The sequence below is a fragment of the Schistocerca piceifrons genome, chromosome 7 (assembly GCF_021461385.2).
Source record: "Schistocerca piceifrons isolate TAMUIC-IGC-003096 chromosome 7, iqSchPice1.1, whole genome shotgun sequence".
In the NCBI taxonomy this organism is placed as follows: domain Eukaryota; kingdom Metazoa; phylum Arthropoda; class Insecta; order Orthoptera; family Acrididae; genus Schistocerca; species Schistocerca piceifrons.
In genome coordinates this window covers 44,027,415-44,051,836 of record NC_060144.1, presented here as the reverse complement: position 1 = coordinate 44,051,836, position 24,422 = coordinate 44,027,415, and positions in this window count along the sequence as shown.

Here is a 24,422-nt window from a genome sequence, read left to right as displayed (position 1 = left end):
CTGGAATGATTGAACCCGAAATTCACGCCCCCACAAGGGAACGCATATCTCAATTTTCTGTACTACAAGGATGGTAGTAGTAGGACAATGTATGTTCTGGCAAAAATGACTGACTCATTGTAAGTCAGCCCTTTTTATCAGTGGTGTCATATTACAGCTGAGACAATTGCACTAGTCATATTTTGATGACGACAGTGTCACCACTTCCTTATCTCCAACATCATTCCAGTAATCATGACAACCATCCACATGCCAAGGGCAGGCAGGGAATGGCTGCCATACCCTCACTGCATTTCTGCAAATTTTGCTTGACACACCGACACCTCGATCGCCAACTTGCTCCCCTACATTTGCAGCAGTGAGACTTGACTACAGTTCGCATGCATCTCATATTTTGCTGACATCAGCATCGTCTCCACTCACAACCCCTTCGACTTCTGCAAATTTTGCGTATAGCACCCACTGTCCTGCGCCCACACTCCCACACAAATTCCTGCTCACAGGCCCTCGCATTGGTCTGATTTGAAACTATATGCCATTCTCCATGGAGTTTCTTTATAAGTAATTAAAACTAACATTTGCTTACGAAACACAAGTAACAAAACAGAAATTCTTATTTGTTAAAAATGACTTTTTTTACCATAAACACTTTCCCACTAGCTCCTACTTCCCTCTGTCAGCAACAGAAGGCTGCACTGGAAAATCTATATTTCTCTGTAAACACATAAAAATCAACAATTGCCTGAAAAATATAAATAACGAATTAAGAATTCACATTTGTTAAACATGAATTTTACCTTGAATACCATCTCACATACCTAGCAAACGTGAAATATTGCACATCCCAGTTCCTCCATTACCACCAAATGACTGCACTGTAAAACAGCGACCGATCTTTGTACCACAATAATAGAAGGTCCAATAGCAATTAAAAAACTCAACAGATCGTAAATGAACTATCCTATACTTCTCAGATTTTGCAAATCTTATAAACTGTACACAGAAAACGCCACTTAAAAATGAAACTCCTCCAACTGCACTTAAGATTTCACATTTATTTGGCTACTAGTTTCAATGTTGCGTCAACGCCATCTTAAGGCCTGTACACTTAGATGATGTGAACTGCGTGTGGCTAAGTACTATAAGTCCGCAGTGAGACCAGTCCGTGCACATTATGCAGAGACGGTCAAAATTTTTGATTCTTCATGCACTCCTCTCATTACATTAATCTTGATCTCCTTTAGACATGGGGTCTCGGTGCAAAAATCTCTTAAATGTTGCGGAATACATGACAACGCATCAGGTAGCACATTTGTTTCGCCAGGAATGGACTGGGTCTCGAAAGTGAATGCTCGAAGGGCGAACGCCAATCTCGTAATATGATCATGAACTAATTTACGTTGTAGGAGGAAGAATAATGCCTTATCACCTGTCAGTATGGCAGTGTGTCATCCGAGCAGAAAATAGCGGAATTGGTGGAAGCTCCAAACAACTGCAAATATTTTGTGCTTGCTCACGGTGTATTTCCCTTCCCATGCTGACAAAATGCGTCCTGCCAATTTGATCATGTGATGTCGTTCCTGACCATTTTCACGAATTATTTGATATTAATGGACTGCAAGTTTTAATTCACTAGCGTCAGCCCCAAGGTAAAATTGTTTATTAGGACCTGGCATGTGCAACAGTGGATCTTCTAAAAGGTGATCTTCGACCTGATGTGTCCGAACTGAATTGCAATAAAGCAGGTGCTGAAAGCGAATGCTCTTTAAGAAGACGCCGATAAAACCTAAGAATTGATTGAAGTTGTTTTTTACGAGTTTCCACGAGAACATTTAGCACTGCTTCTAATTTCCTCAGATCTGGTTCAATTCTTGCTGATGAGATAACCTGTCCCAGGAATGGTAACCTCTCCCTCGTGAATTCCAACCTCTGCGGTTTGAGTGTGATCCTAGTTGATTTAAATATATTCAGCTCTTTATCAAGCGTGTCTATGTGCTCTTCCCATGACCTTTACCCAGGATCTCATCGATATCTGCTTATGAAATCTTGAAACAGGATGGCATCTTTCTCAAGTTGCAACACCGTCCTTTGTGCAAGAATGTGATGAACTTACAGCTCTTACAGCTGCAACTGCCAACAACTATTTGTCGTATTCAAACTGTTAAGGTAACAAATACAGGCAGACTTCCGCATAATTTATTCTTTATTTTTCGGCTGATCCGGCTGAGGCAGTAAAGCAAGCATTCAGCTGATCGATTTGCTGTAGGTCGAACCATGGCTGTTACGCGTCTCATTCACCTGGACATCGGAATATATCTGCACACAGAAGGGAGGTAAAGCCAAGGGGAAGTCGAAGTCACGCCTGCTTGCTGCCATCATGGCAGTCGAAAGTTCCAGTTGGCCGGCACCGCAGACTGCGACAAGAAGGCGAGGACGGATTGGCGCTACCGGTGCCACAGGCTTGGCCAAATCGGAAAGTACTGCAAGGAAGACATGTGACGCCGCGCTGATATGCGTCAAATGCGGCGCGCCCACTTGGTGAATTTTCGCGGCACGACTTCGATGGCATGTGTGCTGCTACCGACGATGCAGTGCAGTGGCCACCGGAAAGCCACCATGGCGGCAGAGAGGGCTGCCTTAATGGCAGAAGGGACAGAGTTTAGCACCAGGTGCATCAGCTGTAGGAGGGACCGAGAGCTATGAAAGAAGACACGCCGGTGTCCACCATCTGCCCCCACCCCCCACCCGTCTCCCACAGGGCTGGACGTCACCAAGCGGACGGACGCCTCCGTGCTCACTGCAGAGACGCAGGAAGCCATGGAGGTGATCCCAGAAGAAGAAGAAGAAGAAGAGACGCCTGCTTCAGCCGCCCCCTCCCCAGAGGGGTCAGCGGGCGCGAAGCTGGCCGCTCCTGACGCCTTCCGCGCCCAGGGGTCAGCGACGTCACCAGAAGCCTATCGCCCGGGGGCGAGTCGAAGCAGCGGTGCTTAACAAGATGGCCCCGTCCCTACAGGACGGCTCCCATCACCCCTCCCAATCAACCTAGACCTCCCTATCCTTCATCCCTAAGCTGCAATAGTGGCTGCTCAAATTCCTCTCCCTTCAGTTCATGGAGGAAGTCAACACCTTGGCCATCTTTACCCTGGCGCAGTGGATAAACATCGTTGACGTCGCAACCGAGCAGAGGAGGAGGAGATAGAGAGGGTTTTAAGGGCGCACGACGTCAAGGTCTTCAACGCCCGCTCAGTAACAGATTGAGATGGGTGTCAAGAAAAGAGAACAATAAGATAAAACAGAACGTAAGACACAGGAAACTAGCTTGGAAAAATATGTGCCTACCCACACCGAAGCGTGGGATGAAGCATGCCACCAGCGGCAAAACATGGACAACCTAGGAAGAAAGTGGTAGAGGGAGATAAAACAATATAGCAGATGGTAGTGGCTGGCTGACTGCAAGGAAAAAGGGAGGAGCCAGTCACTTTGCAATACACTAAAACCTCCAGCCTAAAAGTTTAGGCCGGAGTCCAGACATATCACAAAATTTTAAAACCGTGGCCACATACGTCTCATCATTAGCTAAAACACAGGGCAGATCCCCACCATCTTGTGCTTCTGCCCTTGGCATCACGGTATAAAATGCAGTCTGTTAAAATGTGCCGGACAGAGATGTGCACGCCACAAGCATCACAAATCGGGGGATCCTCCCGCAGTAATAGAAAGCTATTTGTGAGAGGACAGTGCCCAATCCGAAGACGCGTCAGGGTCACTTCTTCCCGCCTGAGCACCCGGCAGGAGGTACGCCACGGCCGAGTTGTTGACTTCAACAACCGCAGTTTATTGGCCGACACTGCCAGCCATTCTTCCTCCCACAACTCTTCGGCAACCCGATCGGCCTGTTCATTTCTCTGCAAAGCCAGCAGTCAGGAAAATGATGCCACCTCAACGGGTGAACCTTCCGAGTAGTTGCTAGGAAAGTCATCTAAAAAGAGGGAAAGGGGGAAGAAGAACATGAGGCGCTAAGTTGGGTTCTCATCACCATTTGCTTTTTTTTTGTTCTGATTTTAGGTCAGTGCATGCCAATTCTACTAGAGAGGTCACAAAAAACAACCAGACAAGACAAACAAAAACAGCACACAAGTGTTTAGCCTGCGCCCCCTCACGCCTAGGTAAGGAATTTCGTTTCAGTGACCAACTGTGCCAGAATGATGACTGATAGCTCCAGCGTCCAAAACAAATGTGACTTAGCTGTCGCTTTCAATTATTGGATGTATGAGATTGGAATATTCGCTGTATAATCTCTGAGTTATGTCATTTTCATAGGTTTGACCTCGTTCCACAGCTTCTCTTCTGGCTAGTGGTGCTGAACACGATTCAGTTTTGAATGGTTCATGTGGGCGCAACTAATTTGACATTGACTGTCCTTCATCTCTCAAGGTTTACTTGAAAATACTTGAGCATGCATACGTAACGTAAGGGGCTACCAAAAAGTTGCCGTTTGAGGGAGTTGCTGCAACGTATAACCAACGTAGCACGACTGCTATCCAGGTATATAAGCACCGACATTTAGGCATGGGATTACTGTGGCATTCGTGTCTTTCCAATGTGCATGCAGTGAATGTGGAATCGTGAACTGTCACGATGTTATTACAACATACTTCCTAGTGGGGCCAAGTTGCTGTGTTTCTTTGTCTTGGCTGCTTAAGGACAAACACCGGTAAAAATCCACCAGGAAATGAATAACGTGTGTGGGGCAACATATGTCTGGAAAACCACCGTTGTGGAATGGTGCGCCAAGTTCCGTACTAGCCGCAATTCGACAGACGATCTTGGAGGCCAGTCACCTCATACTCACTCACTTGAGTTACACATACCACCAGCCGCCATATAGTCCAGATCTCCCCACAGGCTGCAGTCCATTAAAAAAGCCTTGAATGGTCACCGGTTCCTGTCAGTTATGGACAAAATGAGATTTTCACTCTGCAGCGGAGTATGCGCTGACATGAAACTTCCTGGCAGATTAAAACTCTGTGCCGGACCGAGGCTCGAACTCGGGACCTTTGCCTTTCGCGGGCAAGTGCTCTACCAACTGAGCTACCCAAGCACGACTCACGACCCCTCCTCAAAGCTTCAGTTCTCCTAGTACCTCGTCTCCTACATTCCAAACTTCACAGAAGCACTTCTGCGAACCTTGCAGAAGTAGCGCTCGTGGAAGAAAGGATATTGCGGAGACATGGCTTAGCCACAGCCTAGGGGATGTTTCCAGAATATTTTCACTCTGCAGCGGAGTGCGCGCTGATATGAAACTTCCTGCCAGATAAAACTGTGTGCCGGACCGAGACTCGAACTCGAGCCCAAGCAGTTATGGACTTCTTCATGCTGCTGAACAGTGTTTCACGAAATGGATATCTTCAGCCAGGTGCATCAGTGGGATCATTGCCTCAATGTTCAAGGCGACTTTGACTGTTTGGTATGCTGATTCTGGACTGTATCGTCTTCGATCGGAAACTTTTTCAGCGACACTCTTTATAATGCCCGTTTCTTCCCGAATTTCTGACTTCACATCAAGACCTGGGTCTTCTGCCGTCGACACAGTATCCTTCGTATGTAGTGGTGCTTCGATTCCATCACCTGTCTTCTTGTTGATAAATCTGCCTACTAACTCTCCAGAAGCCGCTTCTTATTACAACATAAATCCGACGAAATTAACCAAATTTTCATTCTTAATACAAATGCTTAAACATCCTCTTCCAAAACGAATCCTACTTTCCTTTTCGTCAGCCAGTCATTATCAAATTCAATCCACAGTCACAGAATCAATAATCAACACAATTCCATCATTGTACCTTCTAAAATCTTGTACCCACTGAGTGCCTGCTCATCAACAGCACGACCTCTAGGATCAAGTACGCTATATACACAATTTACAGAGAATACCCGTACCTCCTTTGTTTCGCAAATACAGGACTATACATAAGTGGAATCAATGGAATTAAGCTACCTATAATTTGCAAATTTTCTCTCTGTGGTGCAGCCTCAATGACTTCACTATCACATCTAATAATCTGAGTTCTCAGATGTGACCTGTTAAACTCTTCGCATGTTCCGTATCGGGTCTCGTCCGAAACTTACATTAGTTCGTTAGTGTCCACTCGTTTTTTTGGTAACTGTCATCCGTATCTCGGAACAGTGAACGATCCCGGAATATTCTTTGTTGTACCGCCTGTTTGATCCATCTAGCAAAATAATTTTCTCTCCTCTCATCATTCCGGAAACAATCATCGTTACCCGTGTAACACTGCGTAGATTGTCGTTTTTCTGACTCCACGACGGGCAGTTTCCTTCCCAGTGCTTCTGAAGAAAGTTACTCATTGACCTTTCACTGCGATTGTAATTGTGCATTGAATATAATTGTTCTTTGATGTTTAGTTGTTTCTCTCGAGACCGATACTTGCAGACAAACGCATTTTTGTAATCTATAACAGTAGTGAATTGATCGGACAGGCGGCTTTCGTATGTTCTAGCACCTGCGCTCATGTGCCGTACACAGATATCGAATCCGACGATTGTTGCAGGTTGTGACGACCTTGTCACCAGTCTCCGTTTGTAGCGCGACCGATAGGTGAGTTACATTATGGCGATGCAGCTGTAAGCTAGACCAACGGTAGTGCACTGTGTGTTTTGCAGTGTCATAGAACAAAATTTCATCTATTTTGTTGAATTCAGTGTGGTGTATTAATGTGTAGGGCAAAGATCGAAAAGCAGTCGTCTAGTAACCGATAATTTATTCCGGCAATGCTAATAAGTGAGCTGCGTACATTTGAACAAGGTACAAAGAAGATTTAGATGTGGAAATATTTAACGTGAAGATCCACTGTTCTTGCAAAATTTAATACAACAATAAAATTTTCGTTCTCAATAAGTGCTGCTGAGCAGAAGGATAAGGGAAATTGACTGCAGTCTATGGAATACTGTTAATTTGAACAATTTGTGGGTGACAAGGCAGTATGCAATATTTAGCCAATCGCGCCACTTTTTTTTATTCAGATCATACAAGGAATACCGCTATGAAACACTCACCACACGTAATTACACTGTCACAGATCGCACTAAATATATCTGGCGGACAAAATTTCCAATCACTTTGCTGACTGCCCGGACGATTGCACCGCACCACACACACCACTGATCAGGGACCGGCGGGCTGCGGGACCGCACTAATCCGCCGCAAGCAAAGCATCAGGTAGCGGCATCAATCTGAGATCTGATACCACACTCAATTCGACCCTATTTCCGCCCTCGCTTTCTTTCAGGTGATTGCTCCTCGTTTGTGTGAACCAATGTATACAGACATATGAAGACCAGGATGTGCTCTCCACCTCTCCGCCCCCTCCACTGGCCCTCTCACCATTCACGCAGACCTGGCGCTGGTAGTTGGTATGTCCGTTTGTTCTCACACTTCCACTGCTAACGAAACCTGTAGCGAATGGAACAAAGATGTTCGAGAAGAAGATACGTTCTGCTGTGTGCCGCGTTAACCCCGCCTTTCTCCTGAACAAAACAGCAGACACCTGGGAAATAGCCAGGTCTTCCGAAAATGCAAGGCTGTGGGTGTCTTGGAAATATTCCCTCACTCTGTCAGTTTGATTGGCTTAATTAATTAATTAATTAAATCGATTCCCTTTGTGTGTGGGCATTTTTTTCCCTTGCCTCCTATTGACAGATACTGGAGTCCTAGATCGTGGTTATAATGTCCGCCAAATCTTTGGACACTGCATCTTTCATTTTCATGGCTTACAATACATAGCCACGTATGGAACAAGCGGGTATTCTGCAGGTGTTAGCCCCATAGAGCATGAATAGTATGGACCATCAGCTGTCAATCGCACCGGTGGAGGAATGAAATTTTCATACATCTAGGCGAGCATGTACATATCCTCATTCATCCATATTTATGTTGTATTTACCTCAATTTTACGTATTTTCCAACAGTTTTCGTAATTCTACCAAAATTCTCGTGATTTAAACTTATTTTACCCAATTACTCGAGTTCCAACCGCCACTCTCGACGATTTGTCACGTTAGAAAAAGCCTCATGGTGTCAATCTCGTGATGCTATCAGCCAATGACAATGCAGCATAATCCCAATTTCAGTATAACTGCTAAACCACCGTCCCTTCCTCTCCCCTCCATTACTTTCTGAAGGCTACATACATGCAGACAACTCGCTAAACCCGTTACATAACGTCACACAAATAGTGTTTCTTAGTGTAGGAAATGTCCGCCCCTAGTAGCTGAGTGGTCAGCGCGACGGAATGTCATACCTAACGGACCGGTTTCGATTCCCGGCTGGGTCGGAGATTTGTTCCACTCAGGAACTGGGTGTTGTGTTGTCCTTATCATCGTCATTTCATCCTCATCGACACACAAGTCGCCGAAGTGGCGTCAACTCGCAAGACTTGCACCAGCCGAACGGTCTACCCGACGGGACGCCCTAGCCACACGGCATTTCCATTTACAGTGTAGGAAACAGCCCAAGGTGCAAAAACTATCGTCCTTAGCCGAAACACGTTATAAATTAATTGTATTACGATTTTTCATCTCCTCCCTATATGGATAGGAGTCAGAAAGTATTCTTTCTTTTGTTGATCCTGGGCAAAATTCTAGATGGTCTCTCTATCTCTATGCATCTGGTGTGCCGATTTTCTGCACGATCGTGTTCCGACCGCGCGTCATAAGGTCGATATTGGCCTCGCCAGAGATACTGGGGCGCCGAGTTGGCGTCGAATGGCCCTCTGGCGCCGGAGAGAGGAGGGTTAGAGCGTGCCGAGCGAGGAGGACAGAACGGCAGAGTGTTGGGGTCCGGATTGTCCGAACTGTGAATTAATAATTTTGGCACTTTGTCGAAATGAACTGGCGATGAAACCGAGACGCTTGGGAATTCAACGCTGTTGTGGAACGATAAGCCGTAGGCTCTGCAATTGTATGGACGCAATTTACGGGGAGCTGTGGCAGATAAACAAGACAACGTGGGCCCATCCTGAACACGCCGTGCTGTAGCATGTTCTCCCACAATAAGGATGTCATGATATCGGTGAAGAAAGCAGTGGAATACGGTAGGTATATTAACCTTCAGTGACCTTTGCGGTGTTAGTTTACTTAACTGTGTGGAGATTGAGCAGTAACTGTCACTTTTCAACGGAATTTACGATTGTGTAAAAGTGTGGCCAATGCCGGATGGGCGTTGTCATTAAGTTATTACATTTCTTATTTGTGAACATAATTTTCTGTTGTCAGGATTACTCATTGGACATATTTGAAATTGTCACTTCTGCGCTGTAGTTCAGCGGGTTACAAGTAATGAAAGTTGACTAACATGCTAACTGTGCGTTTTGGATATGTTTTTTATATCTGCGTGTTAAACGAAAGGGAATTTTGAAGTTTGTAAGGTATCTTTCTACCATTACGAGTCTGTAAGGTTTTTTGGAAGTGATGTTGTTTGCTACTGATATTGGTTGAGAATTTATTACCTGGCTAACAGTTATTTAGCCAGCCTTTCTGTGAAGTGTCTTAAGACTTGTTCGTCAGGTGCATTATTATTAATAAATTACGTAACTCAGTAATGTTGTGCAAGCAGTTATTGAAGGCACCCATCTCCATCAGCCAATCAACCATGGCCAGTTAGGCACGGGCATTGATGTAACATTAGGGGACTAGAGGCTATTTGTTAAGATGCGGCAACGATAAACCTGTTGTTGTTGTTCTTGTTGAAGTGTCTAGTCACCCCTAAATTAAAATTAATTCAGCACACTAGTAACTGTTCTTCCACCTTTAACCAACCCTCCCTGCAGAATTATCCTTGATTTAATCTGGAACTGACCAGAAACAAGAGCGCACTATTCCCGCTACATTCTACATCTCATTACGCGCCAGAATGAGTTGAGTTTCTCATGATCAAAACGCTTTGACATTTTGCTTTCGGGAAGATGTGTTTCAGACATGAACAACCAACTCACACCTGTGATATAGACCGCCATTCTCATTCCAATACTGTAACTACAGTTCCCGAGGACTGTTCTGTACCAGTCTTACTCTCGTCACTCATTCAATTACACACTATCTTTTATCCGAAAATTACCTCGAGCAATTAAACAGAGAACCGACTCGTGGAGATAACATCTTGGACCTACTGATAACAAACAGACCCGAACTTTTCGACTCTGTAAGTGCAGAACAGGGAATCAGTGATCATAAGGCCGTTGCAGCATCCCTGAATATGGAAGTTAATAGGAATATAAAAAAAGGGAGGAAGGTTTATCTGTTTAGCAAGAGTAATAGAAGGCAGATTTCAGACTACCTAACAGATCAAAACGAAAATTTCTGTTCCGACACTGACAATGTTGAGTGTTTATGGAAAAAGTTTAAGGCAATTGTAAAATGCGTTTTAGACAGGTAGGTGCCGAGTGAGGGACGGGAAAAACCCACCGTGGTTCAACAACAAAGTTAGGAAGCTACTGCGAAAGCAAAGAGAGCTTAACTCCAAGTTTAAACGCAGCCAAAACCTCTCAGACAAACAGAACCTAAACGATGTCAAAGTTAGCGTAAGGAGGGCTATGCGTGAAGCGTTCAGTGAATTCGAAAGTAAAATTCTATGTACCGACTTAACAGAAAATCCTCGGAAGTTCTGGTCTTACGATAAATCAGTAAGTGGCTCGAAACAGCATATCCAGACACTCCGGGATTATGATGGCATTGAAACAGAGGATGACACGCTTATAGCTGAAATACTAAACACCATTTTCCAAAGCTGTTTCACAGAGGAAGACCGCACTGCAGTTCCTCCTCTAAATCCTCGCACAAACGAAAAAATGGCTGACATCGAAATAAGTGTCCAAGGAATAGAAAAGCAACTGGAATCTCTGACGTCAATCTGTTGTAGAATTTTAGTACATGTTATTTGCTCGAGTATCATGTCGTTTTTGGAAACCCAGAATCTACTCTGTAGGAATCAACATGGATTCCGGAAACAGCGGTCGTGTGAGACCCATCTCGCTTTATTTGTTCATGAGACCCAGAAAATATTAGATACAGGCTCCCAGGTAGATGCTATTTTCCTTGACTTCCGGAAGGCGTTCGATACAGTTCCGCACTGTCGCCTGATAAACAAAGTAAGAGCCTACGGAATATCAGACCAGCTGTGTGGCTGGATTGAAGAGTTTTTAGCAAACAGAACACAGCATGTTGTTATCAATGGAGAGACGTCTACAGACGTTAAAGTAACCTCTGGCGTGCCACAGGGGAGTGTTATGGGACCATTGCTTTTCACAATATATATAAATGACCTAGTAGATAGTGTCGGAAGTACCATGCGGCTTTTCGCGGATGATGCTGTAGTATACAGAGAAGTTGCAGCATTAGAAAGTTGTAGCGGAATGCAGGAAGATCTGCAGCGGATAGGCACTTGGTGCAGGGAGTGGCAACTGACCCTTAACATAGACAAATGTAATGTATTGCGAATACATAGAAAGAAGGATCCTTTATTGTATGATTATATGATAGCGGAACAAACACTGGTAGCAGTTACTTCTGTAAAATATCTGGGAGTATGCGTGCGGAACGATTTGAAGTGGAATGATCATATAAAATTAATTGTTGGTAAGGCGGGTACCAGGTTGAGATTCATTGGGAGAGTCCTTAGAAAATGTAGTCCATCAACAAAGGAGGTGGCTTACAAAACACTCGTTCGACCTATACTTGTGTATTGCTCAACAGTGTGGGATCCGTACCAGATCGGGTTGACGGAGGAGATAGAGAAGATCCAAAGTAGAGCGACGCGTTTCGTCACAGGGTTATTTGGTAACCGTGATAGCGTTACGGAGATGTTTATCAAACTCAAGTGGCAGACTCTGCAAGAGAGGCGCTCTGCATCGCGGTGTAGCTTGCTCGCCAGGTTTCAAGACGGTGCGTTTCTGGATGAGGTATCGAATATATTGCTTCCCACTACTTATACTTCCCGAGGAGAACACGAATGTAAAATTAGAGAGATTCGAGAGCGCACGGAGGCTTTCAGACAGTCGTTCTTCCCGCGAACCATAATGCGACTGGAACAGAAAAGGGAGGTAACGACAGTGACACGTAAAGTGCCCTCCGCCACACACCGTTGGGTGGCTTGCGGAGTATAAATTTAGATGTAGATGTAGATGTAGATGCATGCATGCTGAGGAGGTTAGCACTCCTTATTTGTGTGTACCAGATATGTGCCTGATACATTTGAGAGTGTTGTGGTGATATAACAGACGGTCAAGAAAAGAGGAAACGTACGTTTATGGGTGATGAAGCTCCAGACAGAAGGAGTTTGAAATATTTTGAGTAAATCACTTGTGTCATTAATTCTGTAGTATTGTTATAGTTTTTGGATTCCATACCAAGCAAGTATTGGTAAGAGAGAAATGATTGTAGAACATCAACACACAGTCCGAAGGCTACACTATTCTGCACTTAAGCGTGCTATAGTGTTAAAACAGTGTGATTTCCGATATATTAGTCTTGTGGAATAAAACGCTGTTTTTCTCTGCCTCGTGATGACTGGGTGTTGTTAGGTTAGTTAGGTTTACGTAGTTCTAAGTTCTAGGGGACTGATAACCATAGATGTTAAGTCCCATAGTGCTCAGAGCCATTTGAACCATTTTTTAAAACGCTGTTAAACTCATATTCAGGAAGTGTATTTCCAATGCATGAAACACATTCATCCTGTAAGTTTTCTATTCCACTCACTGCGGTCTGAAACTTTTAAGATGATAAAACTACTACCCTCTCCACCAAAGGAAAACAAAATAGATTCTTTGTGATCCTTGCACTATATAAATTCCCAGAAGTATATAGCACTCAGTGTTCACATCCGATTATTGTTCTGAAATTGTGACACTTGACAAGCATCACACAATAATTTAGACACGGATAACAATTACTCTGAGTACCCTTTGTGTCTTACACCTTGTATGGTACAGAGATCCGACTTAACATATTCACAAGTGCTGCTTGACCTATAAGTTCGTGGCACAAATATTGTGTATGTGTGATTTCCTAACGTATTTTAGACGAAGAAATACTATAAGTACACTCCTTAGTATCACCATTGGCCGACCTACATATGGACACACAGATGAAGTGGCGTGGGTCCCGTGAAGGGGTAGTGAAGAAAGCTTTCATGGCCGTCGCGAGTGAAGACTAGTTTTGGGAGAACTGCAGATTCACATGTTACGTGCCGATGGCGGTAGGTCGGGCTAGATAATGCTGTTCTGAGATCGACAAACACGTAATTACCTTGTGCACCGCGCCCTGCTCTGTGTTCGCGTGCTGGTAGTTTCGATCACTTGCGCTGGTCGCGTTTTGTGTTTCTCTGCGTGCCAGTTTCTAGGCTGTGTTCGGGCGCTCTGCTCGCTGTAGATTGGCCTGCATGTCGAGTTTTCTCTCTTCAGCTCAGCGGTTAGAATAATGACGCTTATGCGATGAGATAGTTAAGCAGTGCTATCACACCTATTTAAATAAAAACATGGCGACGGATAACGTTCCTAAGCGTGTGACGCTTTTTCTTTTCTTCATAGTGTTAATTTGTGGTCATCAATTCAATGCTGGCAGGAATGGTTGCGCCGCAGGAACAGCAAGAGCAGCTGCAGCAGGAGCTGCTGGGACAGAATGCGGGACTGATCCGTTGTCACGCCACACTGGGGGCGGCCAACGCGTCTGAAGAGTAGCTCTGTCGCACCCGCCACCCCCGACACCGCCAGACACCGTGCGCCGTTTCGCGCTTTCGTAGAGTCTACGGAAGCTGAGGGAATTACCTGCTTCGGTTCTTGCTGCACTGGCAGGTAAGACATGTCGTCGATCCACCTGATAAGGATGCCTTTTCATCGTTCACAAGTGTGGGTCGTACAAATTAGGGCCAAATTTCGAGCTTTCTACAAAGCACGAGAAACTTGACTTGAAGACTTCCGTCGGTTGCTCACGCAATATTCTGGACATAAAAACCATCTGGTGGCGGAATCGTTGCAGTTTAACCAGCACCAGAAGCATCTTGAGCAGTCATACGTGGTCTGGATCGCCAACCCGCAAAGTCCCCAATGTACTGCCTCGTATGCGAACTAGCTAATTAGCGATTTGATCGTTTGATTGCCACTCGACCGTGAGGTCAAAAACTCGGAAATTGACCTCGTTGTACACTTCGTTAGCCGAAGTTGCCCGGAGTGCATAATCACAGAACTTATGGCAGCGGCAAAGAACGTACTTTCAGGAAAATGATAGGTGGCGAAGTTAGGCACAGCCAACAGGTGTACCCTGGCACCTCGCCTTGCTCTGAGCCGTAGTGTGACAACGTCATTGATGATTCGAGTGCAGTGACGTCACGAGCCTGCCTGTCACTGCCAGCAGCGAGCTTAGTGGCTGCTCGTAAGTAGAGGGGCTCCGGCCCCCGCTCGTCACGGTTTCCGACCTCTTGGCGTCACTCCTTCCACAAGTGTTTCCATTCAATGGGCAACTCGGTAGTCCAACCCCGATTGTAGTTTGGTGCACACGATTTCTCATACGTAGAAACTCTGTGCGGCGTCCACCGAAAACTAGACGATTTGGCACCAGCAGCGCTGAGGTGTTTCTACAGAGACATTGGGGGGGGGGGGGGGGGGAGGTGCGGGGAGAAGGACGGTGTGGACGTAAAGTGGGGAAAGAGGAGATGTGTACAACATATGAGTCGTGCGCGTACGTGGGTGAAGACACGAATGCAAAGCACACAGCTATGAAATAACTGCGTAAACTTACGAACACGAAATGGGTTTCGCAAATTTGTAAGCCGACTCAGAACTAATTTCAAAACATCGTCATAAAAAATCCCCGACAAACCACAATTAAAATGATGTAGAAATAAATTAAATCAGAGACAAGGATGTCGTCAGGTGTAGCCCAGGGAAACGTGATAGGGCTGCTGTTTTTTCATATAAATGATGTGGCGGACAGAGTGGGCAGCAGTCTGTTGTTGTTTACTGATGGTGCTGTAGTGTACGGTAAGGTGTCGAAGTTGAGTGACTGATGGAGAAACATGAAGACTTAAAAAAATTTCTACTCGCTGTGAGAATGGTAGCTATCTCAAAACGTGGAAAAATATAAGTTAATGCAGACGAATAGGAAGGACGAATCTGTGATGTTCGGATACAGTGTTACCAGCGTCCTGCTCGACTCAGTCAAGTAGTTTAAATATCTGGGTGTAACCTTGCAAAGTGACATGAAATGGAACGATTATGTGAGAACGGTGATAGCGGAGACGAATGGTCGACTTCGCTTGATGGGACAATATTAGGAAAAGACGGTTCACCTGCAAAGGAGACATATTCTTGAGCACTGCTCAAGTGGTTGGGCTGTGTATCGGGTTGGACTGATAGAAGACATAGAAGCAGTTCAGAGGCGGGCTGCTAAATTTGTTACCAGTAGCTTCGAACAACTTGTAAGTATTATGGAGATGCTTTGGGGACTCAAATGGTAGTCCCTGGAGGGAAGGTGACGTTCTCTTCGAGAAACACTATTGACAGAACAATCATTTGAAGCTGACTGCGGAACGATTCTACCGCCGCCAACATACATTTCGTGTAAGACCACGAAGATAAGGTACGTGACATTAGGACTCATACAGAGGCATATAGACAGTCGTTTTTCCCTTGCTCTGTTTGCGAGTGGAACAGGAATGGTAATGCCTAGTAGTGGTACGGATTATCATCCGCCACGCACCGTACAGTAGCTTCCGGAGTACCGATGTAGATGTAGACAGTGATGGACAGGTACATTTAGATTGCCCTAGCATGAACTGTGCACTTCCGGAGTCGCGGTCCAACACCTATTGGAAGATAGCCACCAGGTCACCTACCGGATGGTGCAAACTAAGTCAGCAGCATTAAGACTTAGTATGGACAGCAGACTATGGTAGTCGCAAAGGATTACCTATCTTGAAATTTAAATGAGCACAGACCTCCGCTTGTCCCTGTCTCCTGGCGGCGATTGCATAGAACTGGCAGTGTATATGCTAGGCTGGTCCGCTATTGCTTCTGAAGCAGTAGCGACTTTGCCCTCGAGTTCACAACAAGATCAAGTTGCGAGACATTACTGTTGAACGACCATGACATCATTGCCCTGGGTTTTCTGTCACCTCAGCAACTTCACAGATCTGGCAGTGCTGCAATGGTCTAGTAACTTCTCTTTTCAGAAGCCCTGGGTGGCAACTTATCTAATGTCAGCACACTGAATAAATCCTCTTGCATCTGTTAATCCTACATCCATTTGCACACCATCACGGGTACTGTCATAGCTTAAGTAGTTCCCTTACATTAACACAAAATGGCACTTATCGATGCTTATGTCTGGCATGTGAAACAGAGTTTTCTGAAAATTGCTTTTACCTGTTACACTTGTTCCTCGATATCCTATGAAAACATGATAATACCGTTAGAGTACACCATGCATTACTGCAGTTTCCCTCCAGTAGCCCTTAAATCACGGCTGGTACATTTTTTAGACGAAATAGCATTTGCCAATACTGGTAATGGCCGCATGGGACTGTAAATGCAGTCTTCGGCTGTGGCTCCGCCTTCAACTGAGGATAATCACGTTTTAGATCTATTGTGGAGAAATATTTACATTGACTTAAGCTTGCCAAGGTCTCCATAATAGTTGGTGTGTGATTTGCATCTGTAATCTTTCTACTACTCAAGTAGTGATAATCACAACAGAATCTATATTTGGTTGTACTGTGCAGTGACTTCTTGGATATGATATGACCTCTCCACTGAGTTTCACTTTGTTCTGTAACGTCATCATCCAATTACTGATTAACAGCCGCGCGGAGAGGCCGTGGGGTTTGAGGCGCCATGCCACGGATTGCGCGGCCCCTCCCGCCGGAGGTTCGAGTCCTCCCTCGGGCGTGAGTGTGTGTGTTGTTCTTATCATAAGTTAGTCTGGTCCCTTGGGAATTCACACTCATTTGAACTGGTTAATAAACTCTTCCAGTGATGGGTTACACTTTGTAGTTTTCTGTACACAGGCGATTTACCTCCACTCTGAGTCCAGTGCTGTGTGAAATGTGTGTGAAATCTTAAGGGACTTAACTGATGAGGTCATCAGTCCCTAAGCCTACACACTACTTAACCTAAATTATCCTAAGGATAAACACACACACTCATGTCCAAGGGAGGACTCGAACCTCCGCCGGGACCAGCCGCACAGTCCATGATTGCAGCGCCCTAGACCGCTCCGCAAATCCCGCTCGGTTCCAGTGATGTGTTGCAGGGGTTGCCAGCAATAGGACATGAGAATTAATACCTGGAATTCTAGTAATCGCATTTCCGTCGCTACCCTCTCCGTTTCCTTTAAATACTCCTGGTTTACAACTAATGCAGTTATACAGGCAGTTTGCTTTTGGCTAGGGTTGACATTTGACCTGTTTCGATCATTCTTATATAGAACATCTAAACTGACAAATAAGGATCATTTCACAAAACTCACTTCATGAGCTCCGAAATTATCCACACACATAGGGACCACATAATTACCATCTACTTCCTGGACGCATACTATGCTCCTGCATATAAATCATAGTGATCAATCTATTTCATTATTCTCCTTTATTGGTGTCCACCTAAAGTAATTTCCGTGTGCCTTTCAGAGTCTTATCACATGAATTGAGTCTTAATGACTTTCACAAGGGATGAACGATGTGGCAGTGCATCATGACAGCAGTTTCTTCAGTCATGACAACGCTCGACCAAATTCCATAGCATGCTCGCGAAGTTAATTTCTTGCGTGATATTTAGTCCGGAAATGTAACCCTAGGTTTGTGCAGTACCTATATGGAGCTTAACTTTCATACTACTTAAGGCTATTATTCATTATCATCATCAGCACCATCATTATTACAGTCATTAACTTACCGAAATATTTTATTTTGTTTGACAACTAGAACCATCCTTTATGGGTTCATGAGTGGTTGAGGAGACCACTCCTGGGACCACACTTTTTACAGCAGTAAGGCCAAAAATGGTTCAAATGGCTCTATGTACTATGGGACTTAACGTCTGAGGTCATCAGTCCCATAGAACGTAGAACTACTTAAACCTAACTAAGGAAATCACACACATCCATGCCCGAGGCAGGATTCGAACCTGCGACCGTAGCGGTCGCGTGGTTCCAGACTGTAGCGCCTAGAACCGCTCGGCTACAAAGGCAGGCAGTAAGGCCACAATACGGTTGTGCCAATTACTGATCCTCATAGTATGGCATGGAGTCCTCATTCTACATGTACATGGGAGCTGTCATCACGTTTTTACCTGTGTCTGTTCTCCTTTATTTCACTTCCATTTATCATTCAGCCAAATAAAACAAGTGTGTGTAAAATTTATTGGTTTGGGTATATCTACCCTACCTAATGTTATTCGTGGACGTCAACATTGGGTATGTCTACCCTTCGCCTTTATGATTGCTTGAACTCGGCTGAGGATACTTTTAGTGATTAACCTGAATATGTATCGAGGAGTGGCAGTGTATTCTTGCTCGAGAGACGAAACCAGAGACGGTAATAATGTTGGTCGCTGTGGTCTGGAGTGAACTTGACGGTTTCTTTCATCCAGAAGAGGTTCTTTTGGGGTATGAGGTCTTGAGTACGGGCAGACGAGTTCATTTCTCGGATGCTACACTTCACAAACCATGATAAAACGAGCACAAGCAATCATCATCCCTGAACTGTTCCTCTAGTGCACACTGAAATCTATGCTGTTAAACATGTTTCTACAGCTGTGCATTTAGCGTATTCTTAAGCACAATAAGGGGACCACACATTAACCACGAAAAGCAGCCTCTTACTGTAAGACAACCTTCTCTGTACTTCACGTCTGGCACTACATATGATGGAAGATAGAGAGAGCTCTCCAGGCATTTGTCAAACTCAAACACTTGCATAGGCTCGCCACCGTGTACAGCGTTAGCCATCACTCCAAAGGACTCGTTTTCGGTTATCCACTTCCCAGTGGCATTGCTGTTTACGTCACCTCCAGCAGTGCAAAAAGTATGGCTTACAAGGTGCTGCTCTAACAATGTACTGCGCTGTTATTAACTCACTACTCACAGCTGTTGCGCTGGATGGACTGCTGGTAGCACTTGGGAACTCACAAGTGATTCCTTCTCCTGATTTCATGAGAGTTCTTACAACCACTCTCCACAGTTCTCGACGGTCCCTGTCCATCAGCATATGAGTTCTGCCTGGTCTCGGTTTAGTTCTCATTTCTCCTTCACATTTCCACTTCACAATCGCATCACCAGCGACCGAGTTTCGCAGCTTTATAAGGGCTGAAATATCCCTGACAGATTCGTTACTCAAGGGACGTCAAGTGATAAGTCCCATGTTGAAGACAATGTCGTCTTCTGACCAATCCAGACTGCTGTTACTGCTTATCAGTGGAATTCCCGTTGCACTCATAATGTTATCACCCTTGCTTTTAATGTCACCAGAAGTTGTTTTGACTTTCCTGTATGCTGAGTCTGTCCTTTCGACAATCGTTTCTTTTTCGATGTCTTCGCATTTTTCCTGCAGCCATTTCGTCTTAGCTTCCTGCACTATTTATTTCATTTCTCAGCGACTTATATTTCATATTCCTGAGTCTCCCAAAACATTTTTGTACTTGCTCCTTTCATCGATCAATTGAAGTATTTCATCTGTTACTCGTGGTTTTTTTCGCAGTTACCTTATTTGTACTTGTGTTTTCCTTACCGACTTCTCTGATGGCCCTTTGAAGAGATGTACATTCCTCTTCAACTGTACTGCCTACTGAGATTTTCCTTGTTGCTGTATTTATAGCCTTAGAGAACTTCAACCGAATCTCGTCATTCCTTAGTACTTCCTTATCCCACTTCTTTTTATTTATTTATTTATTTAAATGTCAAGTTCCGTAGGACCAAATTGAGGAGCAATTCTCGAAGGTCATGGAACGTGTCAGTACATGAACTTACAACATAAAAAGTAATAACAAATAAAAATAAATGTTCATGAACCTGAAAGAAAATCAGTCCATAAGTTTAAGCAAATGCTATCAGCAGTACAATGAGAATCATCTTACTTTTTCAAGGAAGGAGTGACCCATGAGGAAACTCTTCAGTTTCGATTTGAAAGCGCGTGGATTACTGCTAAGACTTTTGAATTCGAGTGGCAGCTTAATGAAAATGGATGCAGCAGTATACTGCACACCTTTTTGCACAAGAGTTAAGGAAGTCCGATCCAAATGGAGGTTTTGATTTCTGCCGAGTATTAACCGAGTGAAAGCTGCTTTTTGTTGGAAATAAACTAATACTGGTAACAAGAAACGACAATAAGGATTGATTCTTCCTGACTAATGTCTTAAACTTCAGACTGCTCTTCATCACTACTATATTGTGATCTGAGTCTATATCTGGTCCTGGGTACACCCTACAATCCAGTATCTGATTTCGGAATCTCTGTCTGACCATGATGCAACCTAACTGAAATGTTCCCGTATGACCGGGCATTTTGCAAGTATACCTCCTGCTCTAATGATTCTTGGACAGCGTATTCTAACTGAAACTTGTTACAGAATTATATTATTCTTTCTCCTCTCTCGTTCTTTGTCCCAAGACTATATTTTCCTGTAAACTTTTCTTCTACTCCTTCCTCTACAACTGCATTCCAGTCCCCCATGACTATTAGATTTTCATCCCCCTTTACATACTGTATTACCCTTACAATATCATCATACACTTTCTCTATCTCTTCATCTTCAGCTTGCGACGTCGGCACGTATACGTGAACTATCGTTGTCGGTGTTGCTTTTCTGTCGATTCTGATAAGAACAACCCTGTCAGGGAACTGTCTACAGTAACACACTGTGTATTCATAACGCATCCTACTCGCGTTATAACATTTTCTGCTGCTCTTGATATTAGGCTATACTCATCTGACCAGAAGTCCTCGTCTTCTTTCCACTTCACTTCGCCGAGTCCTACTGTATCTACACTCCTGGAAATTGAAATAAGAACACCGTGAATTCATTGTCCCAGGAAGGGGAAACTTTATTGACACATTCCTGGGGTCAGATACATCACATGATCACACTGACAGAACCACAGGCACATAGACACAGGCAACAGAGCATGCACAATGTCGGCACTAGTACAGTGTATATCCACCTTTCGCAGCAATGCAGGCTGCTATTCTCCCATGGAGACGATCGTAGAGATGCTGGATGTAGTCCTGTGGAACGGCTTGCCATGCCATTTCCACCTGGGGCCTCAGTTGGACCAGCGTTCGTGCTGGACGTGCAGACCGCGTGAGACGACGCTTCATCCAAACATGCTCAATGGGGGACAGATCCGGAGATCTTGCTGGCCAGGGTAGTTGACTTACACCTTCTAGAGCACGTTGGGTGGCACGGGACGTGCATTGTCCTGTTGGAACAGCAAGTTCCCTTGCCGGTCTAGGAACGGTAGAACGATGGGTTCGATGACGGTTTGGATGTACCGTGCACTATTCAGTGTCCCCTCGACGATCACCAGTGGTGTACGGCCAGTGTAGGAGATCGCTCCCCACACCATGATGCCGGGTGTTGGCCCTGTGTGCCTCGGTCGTATGCAGTCCTGATTGTGGCGCTCACCCGCACGGCGCCAAACACGCATACGACCATCATTGGCACCAAGGCAGAAGCGACTCTCATCGCTGAACACGACACGTCTCCATTCGTCCCTCCATTCACGCCTGTCGCGACACCACTGGAGGCGGACTGCACGATGTTGGCGCGTGAGCGGAAGACGGCCTAACGGTGTGCGGGACCGTAGCCCAGCTTCATGGAGACGGTTGCGAATGGTCCTCGCCGATACCCCAGGAGCAACAGTGTCCCTAATTTGCTGGGAAGTGGCGGTGCGGTCCCCTACGGCACTGCGTAGGATCCTACGGTCTTGGCGTGCATCCGTGCGTCGCTGCGGTCCGGTCCCAGGTCGACGGGCACGTGCACCTTCCGCCGACCACTGGCGAAAACATCGATGTACTGTGGAGACCTCACGCCCCACGTGTTGAGCAATTTGGTGGTACGTTCACCCGGCCTCCCGCATGCCCACTATACGCCCTCGCTCAAAGTCCGTCAACTGCACATACGGTTCACGTCCACGCTGTCGCGGCATGCTACCAGTGTTAAAGACTGCGATGGAGCTCCGTATGCCACGGCAAACTGGCTGACACTGACGGCGGCGGTGCACAAATGCTGCGCAGCTAGCGCCATTCGACGGCCAACACCGCGGTTCCTGGTGTGTCCGCTGTGCCGTGCGTGTGATCATTGCCTGTACAGCCCTCTCGCAGTGTCCGGAGCAAGTATGGTGGGTCTGACACACCGGTGTCAATGTGTTCTTTTTTCCATTTCCAGGAGTGTAGATTGAGCCTTTGCATTTCCCTATTCAGATTTTCTGGTTTCCCTACGACGATCAGGCTTCTGACATTCCACGCCCCGACTCGTAGAACGTTATTCTTTCGATGATTATTCTTTTTCTCATGGTAAGCTCACCCTTAGCAGTACCACGCCGGAGATCCAAATAGGGGACTGTTCCGGAATCTTTTGGCAATGGAGAGATCATCATGAGTGCTTCTTCAATTACAGGCTATTTGTCCTGTTGATACACGTTACGTGTCTTTAATGCAGTGGTTTCCATTGACTTCTACATCCTCATGCCGTTGATCATTTTCTGAGTCCTCCGCCTTTAGGGACAGTTTCCCACCCCTAGGAGAAGAGAGTGCCCTGAACCTCTGTCCGCTACTCCGCCCTCATTGACAAGGCTGTTGGCAGAATGAGGGTGACTTCTTATGCCGGAAGTCTTCGGTCGCCAATGATGATTACTAATCAAGTTTTAAGCTGCGGTGGGATTCGAACCCGGGACTAAGACACTACCCTTAGACTATTATGCGTTACACAGTAGTCGGATACTTCTGATGAGATAGTGTGCGTTCCTGTGACTACCCCATCCTCTCTTGCTTCTTTTTTCACTCGTCTGTGGAATGTAGTTGTTTCCATGTATCAAACTCAGCACGTAATACGAGTACTAGCGCTACTCTGTCTTCTTGTGCTTTTACTCTGTCTGTAAAACTGTCATTTGTAGCTAGAGAAGGCACGGAAGGACGCACATAAAGAACTCAATCTAGTTTCGGTCAGAAGTGTAGTCCGAAAGTTGTTCTTCAGGCGATTCCTCACAGATCAGAGTGCGAGTCACCTCCCCTTCCTTCGCAGCGTTCGCGTTCGACACACTGGAGCAGAGGCCGGAAATCTCCAATGCAGATTCTATCGAGGACGTCGGTCGAAGTCGCGGCGGCCGGCGCGCCCGCAATCAGAGCCGCTTGGTGGCGGCCCTTTTGTGACGCGCGGGGGACCCCGGCGGCTGCGGCGGCGGCGGCGGCGGTGGCGGAGGGCAGGTCGCGCGCCGCTGAATCGCGACTTTAATTACTCGCCTCGGCCCCCAAGTTCGGCGGTGGCGGCGGGCCTGCAAGACGTACTGGTACCTCCCACCTCGCGCCTACGGCCCAGCAGATCACGCGGCTGCAGAACGGGCCCGCGCCTCGCGCTGCCGGCGACCGCTCTGCGACCACGGCTACGTCACCGGCCCTCGCCACAAACGGGCCAGGTGTTTGCGTTTAACGCCTCGGACTGCTATTTTAAGAAACAATCTGCGGATACGGGACTGGGTTAGTATCCAAAACAACATTCACCTCTGCAGCCAACATGGCCTGTAGCTTCCAACGTAAATTCCAATTACAATGGAAGGTTGCGAATCTGTTTGCAAAGCAGTCCGATTGTCGAGCGCCAGAGAGTCCAACGGGTTCCACAGCGACTGACAAATAACTCAAGTACCTAGTAGTGGAGGAGCAAAGGAAATGAAACCTTGCAGGTTGAGAGGGCATGTGATCGAGTCAGATTTACAAAGAACTTGGCAGTATGAGCCTGCGTATGAATAATACGTCGTACCCCCTCTGCCCCGGGTGCAAGCACCGATGCTGTTGCTGAAGGTATCATAAAGTCGTCGTATCCTCTCCTGGGGCAAGTTAACCCACAACTGTCGTATCTGTTCTTTGTTATCCCTGTAACACAGGAGGACGGTGGGTGTCCGCCACTTACCTCTATGTAATCAGAGTTCCTTCAGTCGCTACCAGCCGAGACCTCACCAGCCGAGACCTGTATTCATATCCGACAGCATGACGCCGGGAGCAGCACCGCTGAGCATCTCTCAAACATTGGAAGACTGGGACCTGCCACCAGGTCTCCGCTATACTCACCACAGAAAGTCGTCCGACAGCGTGCGGAACCGCAATTTATTGCTGAACGCAATGCGACGGCATTCGTCAGCAGTCCGTG